This window comes from Megalobrama amblycephala, linkage group LG1, assembly GCF_018812025.1.
Source record: "Megalobrama amblycephala isolate DHTTF-2021 linkage group LG1, ASM1881202v1, whole genome shotgun sequence".
Lineage (NCBI taxonomy): Eukaryota > Metazoa > Chordata > Actinopteri > Cypriniformes > Xenocyprididae > Megalobrama > Megalobrama amblycephala.
The window spans coordinates 712,240-726,625 of record NC_063044.1 but is presented as its reverse complement, the minus strand read 5'-3'; the positions used below and the strand labels follow the sequence as shown (position 1 = coordinate 726,625).

The 14,386-nt window shown below is 41.6% G+C and overlaps 1 long non-coding RNA gene and 1 pseudogene across 1 annotated transcript; both read left to right on the top strand.

Moving 5' to 3' along the window:
- LOC125280200 overlaps positions 1 to 14,386 on the top strand; it is a 128,924-nt pseudogene that overhangs the window by 99,664 nt on the left and 14,874 nt on the right.
- Positions 8,492 to 11,388, top strand: LOC125243910. Its single transcript, XR_007179187.1, has 2 exons — positions 8,492 to 8,647; positions 10,972 to 11,388. It is a non-coding gene; the product is annotated as an uncharacterized LOC125243910 (long non-coding RNA).

Genomic DNA, 14,386 nt, shown 5'->3' with positions numbered 1-14,386 from the left:
GAAAACAGATCACATTTTATTAACCAAAGTAATGTGAGAAAACATCCTATTAGGATATATGTATAGCCTAATCAGGGCATTTTCACACCTATGGATCATTTGTTTTGTTCTGAAACAGGGATTAAATTTGTTACAATGATGCATTTTCTTCTTGGTTCAGTTTGATTTCACATGGCCCAAAAATAATGACATGAATTACTCATTAATTTAAAATGAATTACTCTCCTTTAATTAATTACTCATCTTGCCATTCCACACCCGTGAAACGCAAAGCAGACGTTGCAAATGATCACCCATTTTAATCCCATTCAGCTTCTATTCAATTGATTCAGAATGACCGATCATTTCACTAGATAAGACCCTTATTCCTCGTCTGGTATCATTTAAAGCTCTTTGAAGCTGCACTGAAACTGACATTTTGACCATGACCGTTTGGAGGACATTGAAATCCACTTTATGGAGAATAATCCTTTTTCGACTGAAGAAAGAAAGACATGAACATCTTGGATGACATGTGGGTGAGTAAATTATCAGGAAAATTTTACTTAAAAGTAGACTATATTTAAAAACTTTTATTTAAAAGAGCACTATATTCAACCAGCAATGCCCTGCAGCTCTCATTCACTGCTCTCACTGAAGAGTTTATGGTGGCACAAATGAGAGAAGCCCTACAGTACAAAGATTCAAGGGACCCAAATGTATCATCAACCAGTATAGAGGTGAGGACAGGTAGAAAAATGCAGCGAATTGCGGAGAATACTGTAGAGATGGCAGAGTGTCCCACATAAGGCAGAAGGAATTGGGGCAACTGGTTTAGAATATTTCCCAAAGGTCCAAATATCATCACCACCTGATCCAGCAGTCTGAGCAGGTGTGGAGGAGGACTGGGTTAATAGGGTAGTCGGGCAAAGGCAACAGGGAATGGGAAGGCATAGTTCATGCCAAGATCATCTGGACAAACATTATACAGGCATACTATTTTCAAGTCAAGTTCCTTGTTCAGGTTGTGTACGACACACTACCAAGTCCGGCTAACCTCCATGTATCTGGGGCAAAAGAGAAACACCCTCCTGCTCCCATATGTCTGGGGAAAGGCTCTTTGGAACATCTCAGGCCCTGTTTCCACATGGTATTAAGATGCGTTTTGATCAGTCGGATCACAAGTGGACGAGTCTAAATACAGGTGTAAACAGGTTCTAAAACGCTTCGAGCTTGTTCACTTTCAACCACTTCCAGAGGTAGTCGAAAACGCATTTGATCAGATTTCTTTCATAGTGTCGACGCTCACAGCTGCCAAACAAAACAAATAGATAATCAAAGTACATCATTGATAATAATGAATTTTATCAGTTAGTTGTTGGAGTGCTAAATTCTGACACCCCAAAAGTTTATTACCCCCATTTCCCAGTATGGTTAGGATTATGCAATCAAGTAGGGTCAACAAGGGTGGCAATGATTTAGCTGAAAATCCAAATTGTAGGGGCGCTGTTACGGATCTGCTAAATTAGTACAGCACCCTGCTTCCTTGAGTTCCTCATTCCAGGGATGCTGGGTGAGCAGTTTTCTTTCTAGATTCAGCAACTTTTCAGACTATTCTGACAACGTTTCCCTTTTTTTTTCTTCAAAAAAGCACCAACCATTTTTGCTACTTTTAAAATGTATTATTTTTAATGTATTATTCTTTCAGTTATTTAATTTCCCTTATCATAAGGGACTCAGGGTTTTTTTGTTTTTTTTTTTGTCTCACTTTATATTAGGTGGTGTTAACTACGGTGCACTTACATTTAAATTAATCCTTTTATACAATGCACTTATTGTTTACATACTTGTTTATACATTGTACTTATATTTTAAAAAATACCTGTATGTAATTACATCTGCAATTAATTTTTATAATTGCACTGTTGACCCATCCCTTACCTTAACCCACACTTAAACATACTCATCCCACCAAACCTGTCCCTATTCCCACCTAAATAGCAGCGAAAATGTTTTGCAATGCAGTATAAACACAATAAGTATATTGTACTATTTTTTGATGTAAGTACATAGTAGTTAAGTCCATCTAATATAAAGTGGGACTGTTTTTTCTTCTCTACAACACTGACATATTACTGCAGCCATGAGTTTGTCAAAGTACACTAATATTAACAGAACTATATATAAACAGAAATGAATGTCAAACAGTAGTGGTGTAATGGTACACATTCATATACTGCTATTGTTTTAGGTAAATGTCTTTAGGTTTGGTATGCGCTTTTAACCAAAATTAATTGCCCAGTGTTTTTTGTTTTGTTTTTTTCTCTATAAGAAACAAAGTCTCATCTTTTAAATTCTGTTCATTTTATCATGATTTTCAAACAATAAATGTAATTTTGGTGCTCTTTTATTTCTAAATTTCTGCATTTTAACATTTTTTAATAAAAATAATTCTGTATGATAAGCTTGTTTTCTCATGGAAAACAAAAAATGTCCCCACAAGGTCAAAGATTTTGATTACTGCCATCTTGTTTCACAGCACAATGTCATGCCAATAAAATAATTTAACAATACAATAATTTAAATCTGTTTTTAAGCAGTGCTGCCAATTATTAATTTATTGATTTTATGATTTAATTGTGCAATTTAAGTTGTGATACCAATGTCACGATCACCTGTGAGAGTGCCTTCAGCCTCTAGAGGGCACTCCTTCCCGGACTCATTGTTTCACTCATTTCATGAACTACATTTCCCATATACACTCCCTGGACTAATTACCATTCATCATTGCACCCAGCTGTTTTGTGTTTGTTAATTAGTGTTTGTCTATTTAATCTCAGTTGTGTCTGTCCCTGGTTGTGGTTCGTTGTATTTGTTACGTGCACTGTTTATATCTCTGGCTTGTTGTTTTGTGGACTGATTACCTGGATTTTGACCTCTTGCCTGCCTTGGATTACGTTTCTGGACTCCCCAATAAATACTTATGCTGCACTTGGATCTGTTACATCTTGTTCTTGTGCACCCGTGACAGAACGAACCACCACTATGCAAGGATCCAGCAGCAGGAGACTCCGGTCATCAGTGGGGGCTGAGGAGGCTCAGGCCCTTTTGGCGACTCTCCGCCAGAGGAGAATGGGAGTGCGGGCATTCGTCCAGAAGTTCTGGTCACGGGCGGAGGGGTATGGTCTCTCTGATACGGTCCTCAAAGACACTATTAATAACTGTCTGGATAGACCTCTGCCGCAGTGGGAGATGGAGCTGGTAAGGGGGTTAAACTTTTGGAATTTCTCCAATTACCTGCATCTGCGTGGGAATGGGCCGCTTCGACTACCTCCAGCACCCGCTCCAGCCCGTGTGCCCGCTCCAGCCAGTGAGTCCACTCCAGAGCCCGCTCCAGCCAGTGAGTCCACTCCAGAGCCCGTTCCAGCCAGTGAGTCCACTCCAGAGCCCGCTCCAGCCAGTGAGTCCACTCCAGAGCCCGCTCCAGCCAGTGAGTCCACTCCAGAGCCCGCTCCAGCCAGTGAGTCCACTCCAGAGCCCGCTCCAGCCAGTGAGTCCACTCCAGAGCCCGCTCCAGCCAGTGAGTCCACTCCAGAGCCCGCTCCAGCCAGTGAGTCCACTCCAGAGCCCGCTCCAGCCAGTGAGTCCACTCCAGAGCCCGCTCCAGCCAGTGAGTCCACTCCAGAGCCCGCTCCAGCCAGTGAGTCCACTCCAGAGCCCGCTCCAGCCAGTGAGTCCACTCCAGAGCCCGCTCCAGCCAGTGAGTCCACTCCAGAGCCCGCTCCAGCCAGTGAGTCCACTCCAGAGCCCGCTCCAGCCAGTGAGTCCACTCCAGAGCCCGCTCCAGCCAGTGAGTCCACTCCAGTCTCGCATGCTCTCCCTGTCAGTCCCGTGATGGCCAGGAGGGCTGTCTTCACTTTTTATATTTTGGCTGTCTTGCGTGCCTGGAGGATGCACTCAGAACAGCCCGAGCCCGCTTCAGCCAGTGAGTCCACTCCAGCCAGTGAGTCCACTCCAGCCAGTGAGTCCACTCCAGCCAGTGAGTCCACTCCAGCCAGTGAGTCCACTCCAGCCAGTGAGTCCACTCCAGCCAGTGAGTCCACTCCAGCCAGTGAGTCCACTCCAGCCAGTGAGTCCACTCCAGCCAGTGAGTCCACTCCAGCCAGTGAGTCCACTCCAGCCAGTGAGTCCACTCCAGCCAGTGAGTCCACTCCAGCCAGTGAGTCCACTCCAGCCAGTGAGTCCACTCCAGCCAGTGAGTCCACTCCAGCCAGTGAGTCCACTCCAGCCAGTGAGTCCACTCCAGCCAGTGAGTCCACTCCAGCCAGTGAGTCCACTCCAGCCAGTGAGTCCACTCCAGCCAGTGAGTCCACTCCAGCCAGTGAGTCCACTCCAGCCAGTGAGTCCACTCCAGCCAGTGAGTCCACTCCAGCCAGTGAGTCCACTCCAGCCAGTGAGTCCACTCCAGCCAGTGAGTCCACTCCAGCCAGTGAGTCCACTCCAGTCAGTGAGTCCACTCCAGAGCCCGCTTCAGTCAGTGAGTCCACTCCAGAGCCCGCTTCAGTCAGTGAGTCCATTCCAGAGCCCGCTTCAGTCAGTGAGTCCGCTCCAGCCAGTGAGTCCACTCCAGAGCCCGCTCCAGCCAGTGAGTCCGCTCCAGCCAGTGAGTCCACTCCAGAGCCCGCTCCAGTCAGTGAGTCCACTCCAGAGCCCGCTCCAGCCAGTGAGTCCGCTCCAGCCAGTGAGTCCGCTCCAGCCAGTGAGTCCGCTCCAGCCAGTGGCTCTACTACTGAGCCCGCTCCAGCCAGTGGCTCTACTACTGAGCCCGCTCCAGCCAGTGGCTCTACTACTGAGCCCGCTCCAGCCAGTGAGTCCACTACAGAGCCCGCTCCAGCCAGTGAGTCCACTCCAGAGCCCGCTCCAGCCAGTGAGTCTACTACAGAGCCCGCTCCAGCCAGTGAGTCTACTACAGAGCCCGCTCCAGCCAGTGAGTCTACTACAGAGCCCGCTCCAGCCAGTGAGTCTACTACAGAGCACGCTGCCGTCCCAGAGCAGCCCCAGCTTGAGCACGCTGCCGTCCCAGAGCAGCCCCAGCCTGAGCACGCTGCCGTCCCAGAGCAGCCCCAGCCTGGGCACGCTGCCGTCCCAGAGCAGCCCCAGTCTGAGCCCGCTGCCGTCCCTGAGTCCTCCGCTCTCCCTGATACGGCCACGGAGACCGTTACCGAGCTGTCCGCTCCCCTTGATACGGCCACGGAGGCCGTCACCGAGCTGTCCGCTCTCTCTGATACGGCCACGGAGGCCGTCACCGAGCTGTCCGCTCTCCCTGATATGGCCATGAAGCACCCTTGGCCTACTGCCCTGCCGCCGTCCAAGCCTTCTGCTCTGCCGCCACCGCCCAGATCTTCTGTCCTGCCGCCGTCAACCAAGCCGTCTGTCCTGCCACCGTCGTCCAGGCTTCCTGCCCTGCTGCCACTGCCCCGGCCGTTGGAACCGTTGGAACCCGCCTGGTCAGTTCCGCCAGCACCGCCCTGGCACTCAGCCAGGATTCCAGAGGCGCTGGCACCAGCCTGGTCAGTTCCTCCAGCACCACCCTGGCACCCAGCCAGGACTCTAGAACCGCTGGAACCAGCCTGGTCAGTTCCTCCAGCACCACCCTGGCTATCAGTTGGGGACCCTGGATCTGGCCCACCATCCCTCCCCTGATCCTCCTCCTGTCCACCTCCCTCCTGAGTTTTTTTTTTTTGTTGTGTTTTTGTTTTTTGTCTGGTGGAGCGTCTGGTAGCCGCTCCTTTGAGGGGGGTAATGTCACGATCACCTGTGAGAGTGCCTTCAGCCTCTAGAGGGCACTCCTTCCCGGACTCATTGTTTCACTCATTTCATGAACTACATTTCCCATATACACTCCCTGGACTAATTACCATTCATCATTGCACCCAGCTGTTTTGTGTTTGTTAATTAGTGTTTGTCTATTTAATCTCAGTTGTGTCTGTCCCTGGTTGTGGTTCGTTGTATTTGTTACGTGCACTGTTTATATCTCTGGCTTGTTGTTTTGTGGACTGATTACCTGGATTTTGACCTCTTGCCTGCCTTGGATTACGTTTCTGGACTCCCCAATAAATACTTATGCTGCACTTGGATCTGTTACATCTTGTTCTTGTGCACCCGTGACAACCAAATGTTTATTTTTACCTAACATTTGCTATGTAATATGTTTTTTCTATAGTTGTTGCCATGTAAAGTGTTTCATTTTTACATTATTGTCTGGTTACTGTGAATTAAAGTCTGTGTTTAGTTGTTTAATGAAAAAGGTGTGCATGGATAATTCTGGAGTTTTCTTATAAACTTGGGAGTTGTGTTCATAGTAATGAGTGTGTGTGGGTGTGGTCTCTACTGCAACACTATTTAAATGCGTATGAGGGAAAGCTATGTCCATAAGGCTTGATTTTGAGACATTTCTGTAGAACTACATCAACTACCACTTCAGCTTTACTTTTGGTTTGAGATTCAGAAGATGCGTCTGTTTGTCATCATCTCCGTGTTGCTGGTGTCGGGCTTTCCGTTCATCATGACTGAAGTTGTTGAATCATTCAGCAAATGCAGCAATTTTTTTTTAAAAGATCAGCCTCCAGAGATTGAAGGTGTTCTGAAGGATTCAACCTCGCAGGATAATAATCGCTACAAACTAATCTGTCAAAAATATGACAACGAATACAGATTTGCAACTCTCTATGACACACAAGAGAGGATCCCTATTTTCTCAGCTTACAAATATACTGGGCATTATAGGAAAACACCACATATTCAATGGATGGTGGAGCCACAGGTAATGTTTCTCATGGTGGATTGTTAGTTATAATTCACACCTCATTATTATCAAAATTAAAACATTTTTGAGCTTTATTCATCTGATTTACTTTTCTACTAGTTTCATTTTGTATTTTTCCATGTTCTCTGAGAGTTTTAATGGCTGTACATCTCTTTCTCTTTGTTCATCATCTCTTCTGTAGCTTGAGCCTTTAGATGGCACAATGTCTGAACCAGGAGCCAATCAGGCTACAGGCGGAGACTACTGGGGCCAGGAAATACCGGACGAACTGGAACGTGGTCACTTATTCCCCAACGGCCACGCAGCTGATGAAATCAATGCCAAATCTACATACACAATGACCAATTCTGTGCCACAGAAGAAAAGCTTTAATGGTGGTAGTTGGAGAGATATGGAGCGAAATGTTAGAAAATTCATGCATTCTAACTGCCGTGACGAAAATAACCCTGATCATATCTTGGCGTATGTGCTGACAGGAGCAGTGCCTGGTAACACACTCTTGAAGGAAAGAGTCAAGATTCCCTCACACATGTGGACCATCTTCTGCTGCTATAATACTAAAACTAAAGCATGGAAATCCCAGGCTCACTGGGCTGAAAACAAAAGTGAGAAAGAACCAAACCCAATAATCGATGAAAAAACCCTGGAGCAATTAGAGGAGTTTCTGTCTAGAAAATATAAACAATCCTCACTCTTCAGTGAAGAATGTTACAATATTTTCCCACAAATGAAATTATTCAGTTTTGAAGATCCTTGGTGGCTCTTAAGTAAATAATTTCCAGCATTATTTTGTACCTGATTATGCAGCTAAATGATCTCTAAAATCATGCTCAGCTCAGCTTGTCTAAATGTGAAGGTGGCATGAAAGAATAACAGTAACTATTTCTGACCCTATTATTTCTTCAACCTCTATGTAATGCAAGACAAATAAATGCTTTCAAAATAAAAGCTTATACTCTCAGTGCAAAAGTGAGTCTTTGTTATTTATCTACTGAACATGACACAAGCACATTAAAGTCATTGATTTTGACTGTCACAACAGCATAAATTTATTTAATTAAAAAAAAATGCATTATAGTTCACCACTCTATACCTTAAAAACAGGTTTGAAATGACTTTAAGATAAAATATGACAAAATGTACATTTTGGGGTGAGTTGCTTTCACAAACATGCATTCCTAAATAACGAATTAAATTGAAAAGGTGTTTATAAGAGTAGATAATATGGGTTGAATGTCTGAATCTGTCATGCAGTTACTTTTAAAAAGTGCAAACACACCTAAAGCTGATGTGCATGATGGAGTTCATCTGAAAAAAGCTATGCTAGTATCTAATATCCCAGAATCAGTATCTGGTCTTAAGAAAAAAAAAAAAAAGTCATAAGTATAGGCTACAGCAGAGTTATTTTATTATCATTGAGATACTGATAAAGTGTTTACTAAAATATTTAATTATATCTATATTTTTTATATTTATTTTAATTTTAATTTTAGTTCGTTTCCGTCTTTTTAATTTTTGTTAGTTTTATAAATATTTCTGTATATATTTTTTATATTAACTTTTAACTTTCATTTTTTTAGTTTTAGATATTTTAATTAGTATCATATAGGCTATTAATAAATATGAACTCGTTGTGCTGGTTTAGTTTTGCCTCACTTCCGCCCAGATACGGATGACGTCATTGGCAAAAACGTCAATCTGCAGTCGGCAGTTTCTGCCTTCCGTCTTTAATGAAGGAACGATGTAAACATCAGTAAAATTCACACATGGCTTCAATAAGGATTATGGATGTAGATATTTGTGTTTTTCTTCTTTATTGGACTTTGCATTCTATTCAAGCAGGTAAATGATTAACTTTTACTGAGTCATGAAAACGAAAGTGAAAGTAACACGTTTACTCTTCCTGAACTAAAACGGCTTAACCACAGAACTGGAAGTTGATTACATTTGTAATTCATTTATACTGGTAGATATTTATATATCTAAATATGCACGAGTCAACTAAAATGGTAATTCGTTACAGTTTCAACAGGATTGTGTTCTAGCAGTCTCAAATGAATTTACCCAAAGATCCTACTGGATTAATAGAAACTCTGACGAAATAAACTGAAATATATTGCATTTCCAGTTGAAGATATTGTTTGATTCCTTTAGGATTGCTTTCAAATTTGGGATTTTGAGTAGTCTATAATATCACTGAGAGCAGAACAGGTCTAGCTTGTCATAAGTAATTCAATGTATGTGCTTCTGTAGCTTCAATGTTTTGAGACTGTGTTTATTTTAGCTTCACCAGATCTCAAAGCTAAGGATATTTTCTACTGGCCTGATCGGGCACGTGGTTAAAATTTTTACTTGCCCTGCTAAAATTTTTATTTAAAAAAATAATAAAATAAAATAAAATGGGCCTATGAAATAAGCCTAGTTATGTTGTTTTTTTTAAGTCTATGTGGTTCTTTCTGTAGCTTAAATGTTGTGGGATATCAAAGGCAGCGAAGGATACATCTATGCAGTCAATCAGATGTAGGTATCTCCGGATACAGGATGCAGCAGGATCATTGGATTATACTAGGATAATTCTGGGGACGCAGATGGGGTGCTTTTTCTTAGAGTAGCAGCTCTCATAGAGATGGAACTGATGAACCGATTCCTGTGTTTTCAGCTGCTCCAGATGTTCATGTGTTTGCAAGAGAGTGTATCATTGGATTCGGCCTTGTTGCCTTCCTACCTCCATATCCTGCCCGTGGAGGCAGCATCTTTCAGTTTTTGGACACAGTCATAGAGATTCAACCGATTCATTCAAACGGTTGATTCGTACAGGAACAAAGTATTTGACTGTCTTTATGGTCTCCTTTCGAAGGCTGTGTCCTCCAGAGATCGCATTTGAAGGCTGCATACATCAAGGCAGTCTCATTTAAAAAAAAGTAACCCTTAGATTGCAAAATAAGAAAGAAATTACAGTATAATTATAGTATTTTAAGTCTCATGAGAAATAATAGTCAGTTTTATTACAGTTACTTATCTTAAATAAGACATCCATGGTGACGTATGCAGCCTTCAAATGTGACCTCCGGAGGACGCAGCCTCCGAAACGGGATGCAGCTCATGAGTGAATTTGTTCAAAAAGCTGATTCATTCAATCAGGAAACACCATAATGTGTTGTTTAGAGATGCAAAACAGTGCTGTAACACTGTATTCAGAACAGACTGGAGACCCAGGAGATCAAATCCAAACTAAAATTTAATTATAACTCTTAGAAACAGGCGGACAGGCAGGGAAAACACACAGTTACGCAGCAGTGATTGGACAGAGACGGAAAGCAAGCATCTTAAATAGCAAACAGAAACAAGATAATTAATCCAACACAGATAAGACAGATAAAGGAGTGACAAAACTGAACAAAGAAACACAGAAAAAACTGAAAGTCCAACACAAAATGAAACCGTGACAATTTGGCACATAATCATGCTGATATTTGGAGAAAAATGGATATCTTTTTTGTGATATAGATTAACTATATTAACCCTCTACCGCATAGTGTTGCCATATGGCAACATAGGGTGCTTCTCAATATCCCTCCTCATCTCCTCGCTCCTCCGTCCTCCATCCTATGACCCGGAAAACGATCGAGCTCAGCCATCTTGAAGGACATCTCATTTCTCTAAATGCACCGCGAGGAGGTGAGGATCGAGGAGTGAGGAGGCTTCCCAAGGAGTCATGAGCGAGAATACACAGGTGCATCCTTTGCGGAAGTCTTTGCAATCGAGAAACGTGACGCACGCATAAATTCTCCTCCCCCTTTATATCTATCACAATAATTTAAATTTAAATAAACTTTATACCTCATATATTTCAACGGGGCATTTTGCTTTATTAATATTTATTATATATTTCTTTAAATAACCAAACTTTATCAACATGTGGGTATCCCTCGTGCGCAGCCGATGACGCTTTGAAGTGACGCTAAAGGGAGCGAGGATATATCATTACACTTGATTCAATTCCTCCATCCTCGCATCTTTTCCTTGCTTCCTTCCCTCGCATCCTGAAGGGGTGGAGCTAAGACGCGAGGAAAGGAAGCAAGGAAAGGAAACGAGGATGCACAAATAAGAATTGAGAAGCACCCATACTCTTTGTGTTCATTTCCTTGCCACTGTCTCTTTAACAGAACATTCTAAAGGTGTGTTCGAGCTCATGCAGCGCCGCACAGACCGATCGGCGGCTGACTTGAAGCAGTGCATGCTGGTAAGAAAGTTTGTCCGACTTGAGACAGCGCCGACACCATGTGACTGTGACGTATGGCTTCAAAGTATCACGAGAGCGATTCGAGATCAGCCGCCTGAGTCAGCCAGCGCAGTTTCTCAAGAGGAGCTGCACGAGCTGTGATGACGACACAGCTGTTTAACGATTGGCCGGATTCACCGCATGACAACGATCACGTGTGTTCCTTGTTTATTTTCACGCCTTCAGTTCCACGAATGCTTACAAATCTGTATTTTTATAACAGTTAAAGCTCTTTTCATGAAGTCACGATGTTATTGTGTCATGTTTATCAAAATAAAACTGATAAGAAACGTAGACCCCACAACATTGGTATTTAAATAATATTGAACTTTATTATTGTAGAAACAGATGCTGTAAGCCTCTTCAGTTCCACTCATGCTCATACACGCACTTTCAAAACAGTAGCCTACAATTCATATTTCATGTCGTTTTCATCTTTTTTTTTTTTTACATTGTTATTTGATTCATTTTTTTATAAAGGTTTTGTGTATAGGTTTATTTTGGACTTTCATACAAACTTTTACAGTATTAAGCATAAGTTTACAGCAAACGCCACATGATCAGCCATGACTGACGTAAATGCAGCAAACTACGGGAACCACAGCGTGTCCGACTTAACGTCTCCGTTTTCAGCTCCTCCCCGCCTGCACGCGGCTAATCTCGCCGATCGGTTACATCCAGCCGCAGCCGATGTCGAACACACCTTAATTTTTTTTTTGTTGGTAAGAGAAGACCTTAGTTTAGCCAATGATGTGCTTTGGTTAAGTCACATGACATGCATTTTTTTTCTGTGACGCGATTTTCTGACAGACTGCCGTCTCTTGTCGGTAGTTGCTGAAAGCAAATTAAAACGTCAGTAACAAACAAGGACCTGCCCATGTCACATTCACAAAAAAAGGTATGATGACATATTCACCACTCAAAAAAGTTTTTATGAAATTAGTTTTTGGTAAATCGATAAAATGTCTGTGTTGCCATATGGCAACACTGCGCAATAATGGAATGACATTATTATAATAGGTTAGATAGCTAGCAAAAGTTAGCTGCAGTCTGTTAAGCTGTAACAATAACAACATTAATGCTAGTGATATAATGTTGATTAGTCGTATGTTAAGGACTGCCATGGCATTTATATTATGGATTAAATCAACATCGGAGACCTTCGACCACAGCCAGTGCTGGCCCAGACCAACCACTGGCCTACCATGGTGTCTCACAAAGGCAGGTGCAAGTGGATGTAAGTGTATTGTTAGGTTAAAGTGCACCAAATGTGATGTGTACATGTGTCTCACCTCTGAAAAAAAAATGCTTTTTGAAGTTTCGTACAGAAAAAAAGGTGAAGTTTCAAGGATCATAACCTTCCTCTCATAAGATTGCGTAATGTTGAATTTTCATGAACTGCAATGTTTTTGGTTTTATGTCAATGTTTTATGATACATGATGAACAGTCTTATATTTGTTTTTTAACTGTCTACATTTGCAATTTAAATAATATTCATGAAAAATGTAATGAAATTTAAATAATATAAAGAATTATTCAGCAAAAGAGAATGGAATAAATAAAAGCACAAGCTGTTGGAAAATAAGTATATGGTATTATTTATATTTACTGCTAAAGCTTATAATAGCACCAATTGATTCAATACAAACAACATTTCTGAGGAAAAATATTAACTATATACACTTACACTTATTTTAAGTTATTTCCACTATTGTACGTTGTTGCCATATGGCAACATATCATAAAGTACCTTAAAATAATATTTTTTTCCAATTTTTTTTTTTTTTTTTTTTTTACAGCACTTTAAGTTAAGCCATTCTAAGAAAAGAAAAACAGTCAAATATTTTTTTTATAGATTTATCATAATGTGTGCGGTAGAGGGTTAAATGATATTAATATAAAAGACAAAATGCATTTTAATAGATTAAATCACACAGTGAAAGAGTGCACTCTAAATGAGCACATGCACTCCTCTAACCTAGTAGTGTATGTGTGCACTCTATAAGTGTGTTTCTATTTGGTTTTCATAAAGTAAGTGTACATACTTGATAATGCCAGATCGTTAAAACAACAATAAAGGAGGAGTTAGAGGAGTGCATGTGCTCATTTAGAGTGCACTCTTTCACTGTGTGATTTAATCTATTAAAATGCATTTTGTCTTTTATATTAATATCATTTAACCCTCTACCGCACACATTATGATAAATCTATAAAAAAAATATTTGACTGTTTTTCTTTTCTTAGAATGGCTTAACTTAAAGTGCTGTAAAAAATTTTTTGGAAAAAAATATTATTTTAAGGTACTTTATTGTAGATTATATATACAGTATATTGCACACCCCTACAATGAAGCATTGGCCCGTTTGGGCAAGTGACAGTTCCATCAACTGTCCCAAGGGTTGTCCTCAATGGCCCCGGGCTATCTGGCAATCCTTACTGTCGAGCTCTGTTCACACATATGATGTTTCATCTGCTTTCTCTTTTACTTCTATCACATTTAAACCAGTAAATAATGATTTAATACTTGTTTTTTTGCTCTTCAATGCAGAGAAACACTCGCTGTATTACATTTACACAGCCTTGTCTAAACCTGTGGATCTGCCGGGCATCTATGAATTCAGTGCTATGGGTCTGCTGGACGACACACAGATCGACTATTATAACAGCAAGGATCAGAAAAAGATTCCCAAACAACAGTGGATGAAAGAGAAAATGCCGGAGGATTACTGGGAAAAAGGCACTCAGTCCAGAAAGGAAAAAGAGCAATGGTTTTATCTGAGTCTCAAAAATCGAATGAAGCGCAGGAGACACGATGAATCAGGTGAGAAACATTCATACAGTTTAACCTGCATCATTTGATATTATGTATTACTATCATCTCACAAACATTTTAATTTGTGTCCATTTCAGATCTTCATGTTCTTCAGAGAAGAATTGGTTGTGAAATTGAAAAACAGGGAAATGAATTGAAGTTTTCCAAAGGCGTTTATGAGTTCAGTTATGATGGAGAGGACTTCTTGTCCTTCGATATTTAAGAGGCTCAATGGGTCGCTGCAGATGACGCAGCTCTACTAACCAAGAGAAAATGGGAAAATGAGCCCATCATAAACCAATACACCAAGTCCTACCTGGAGAAAGAGTGTGTGGAATGGCTCAACAAATACAGAGGATATGCAGATGAGGAGCTCAGAAACATCTGTGAGTAAATGTGTTTGTATTTGTTTAACTGAAGCTGTCATTTCTGTGTGAATGTAGACCATTATTTATATAAAGGGTGGCAACAACATATATATCCTGT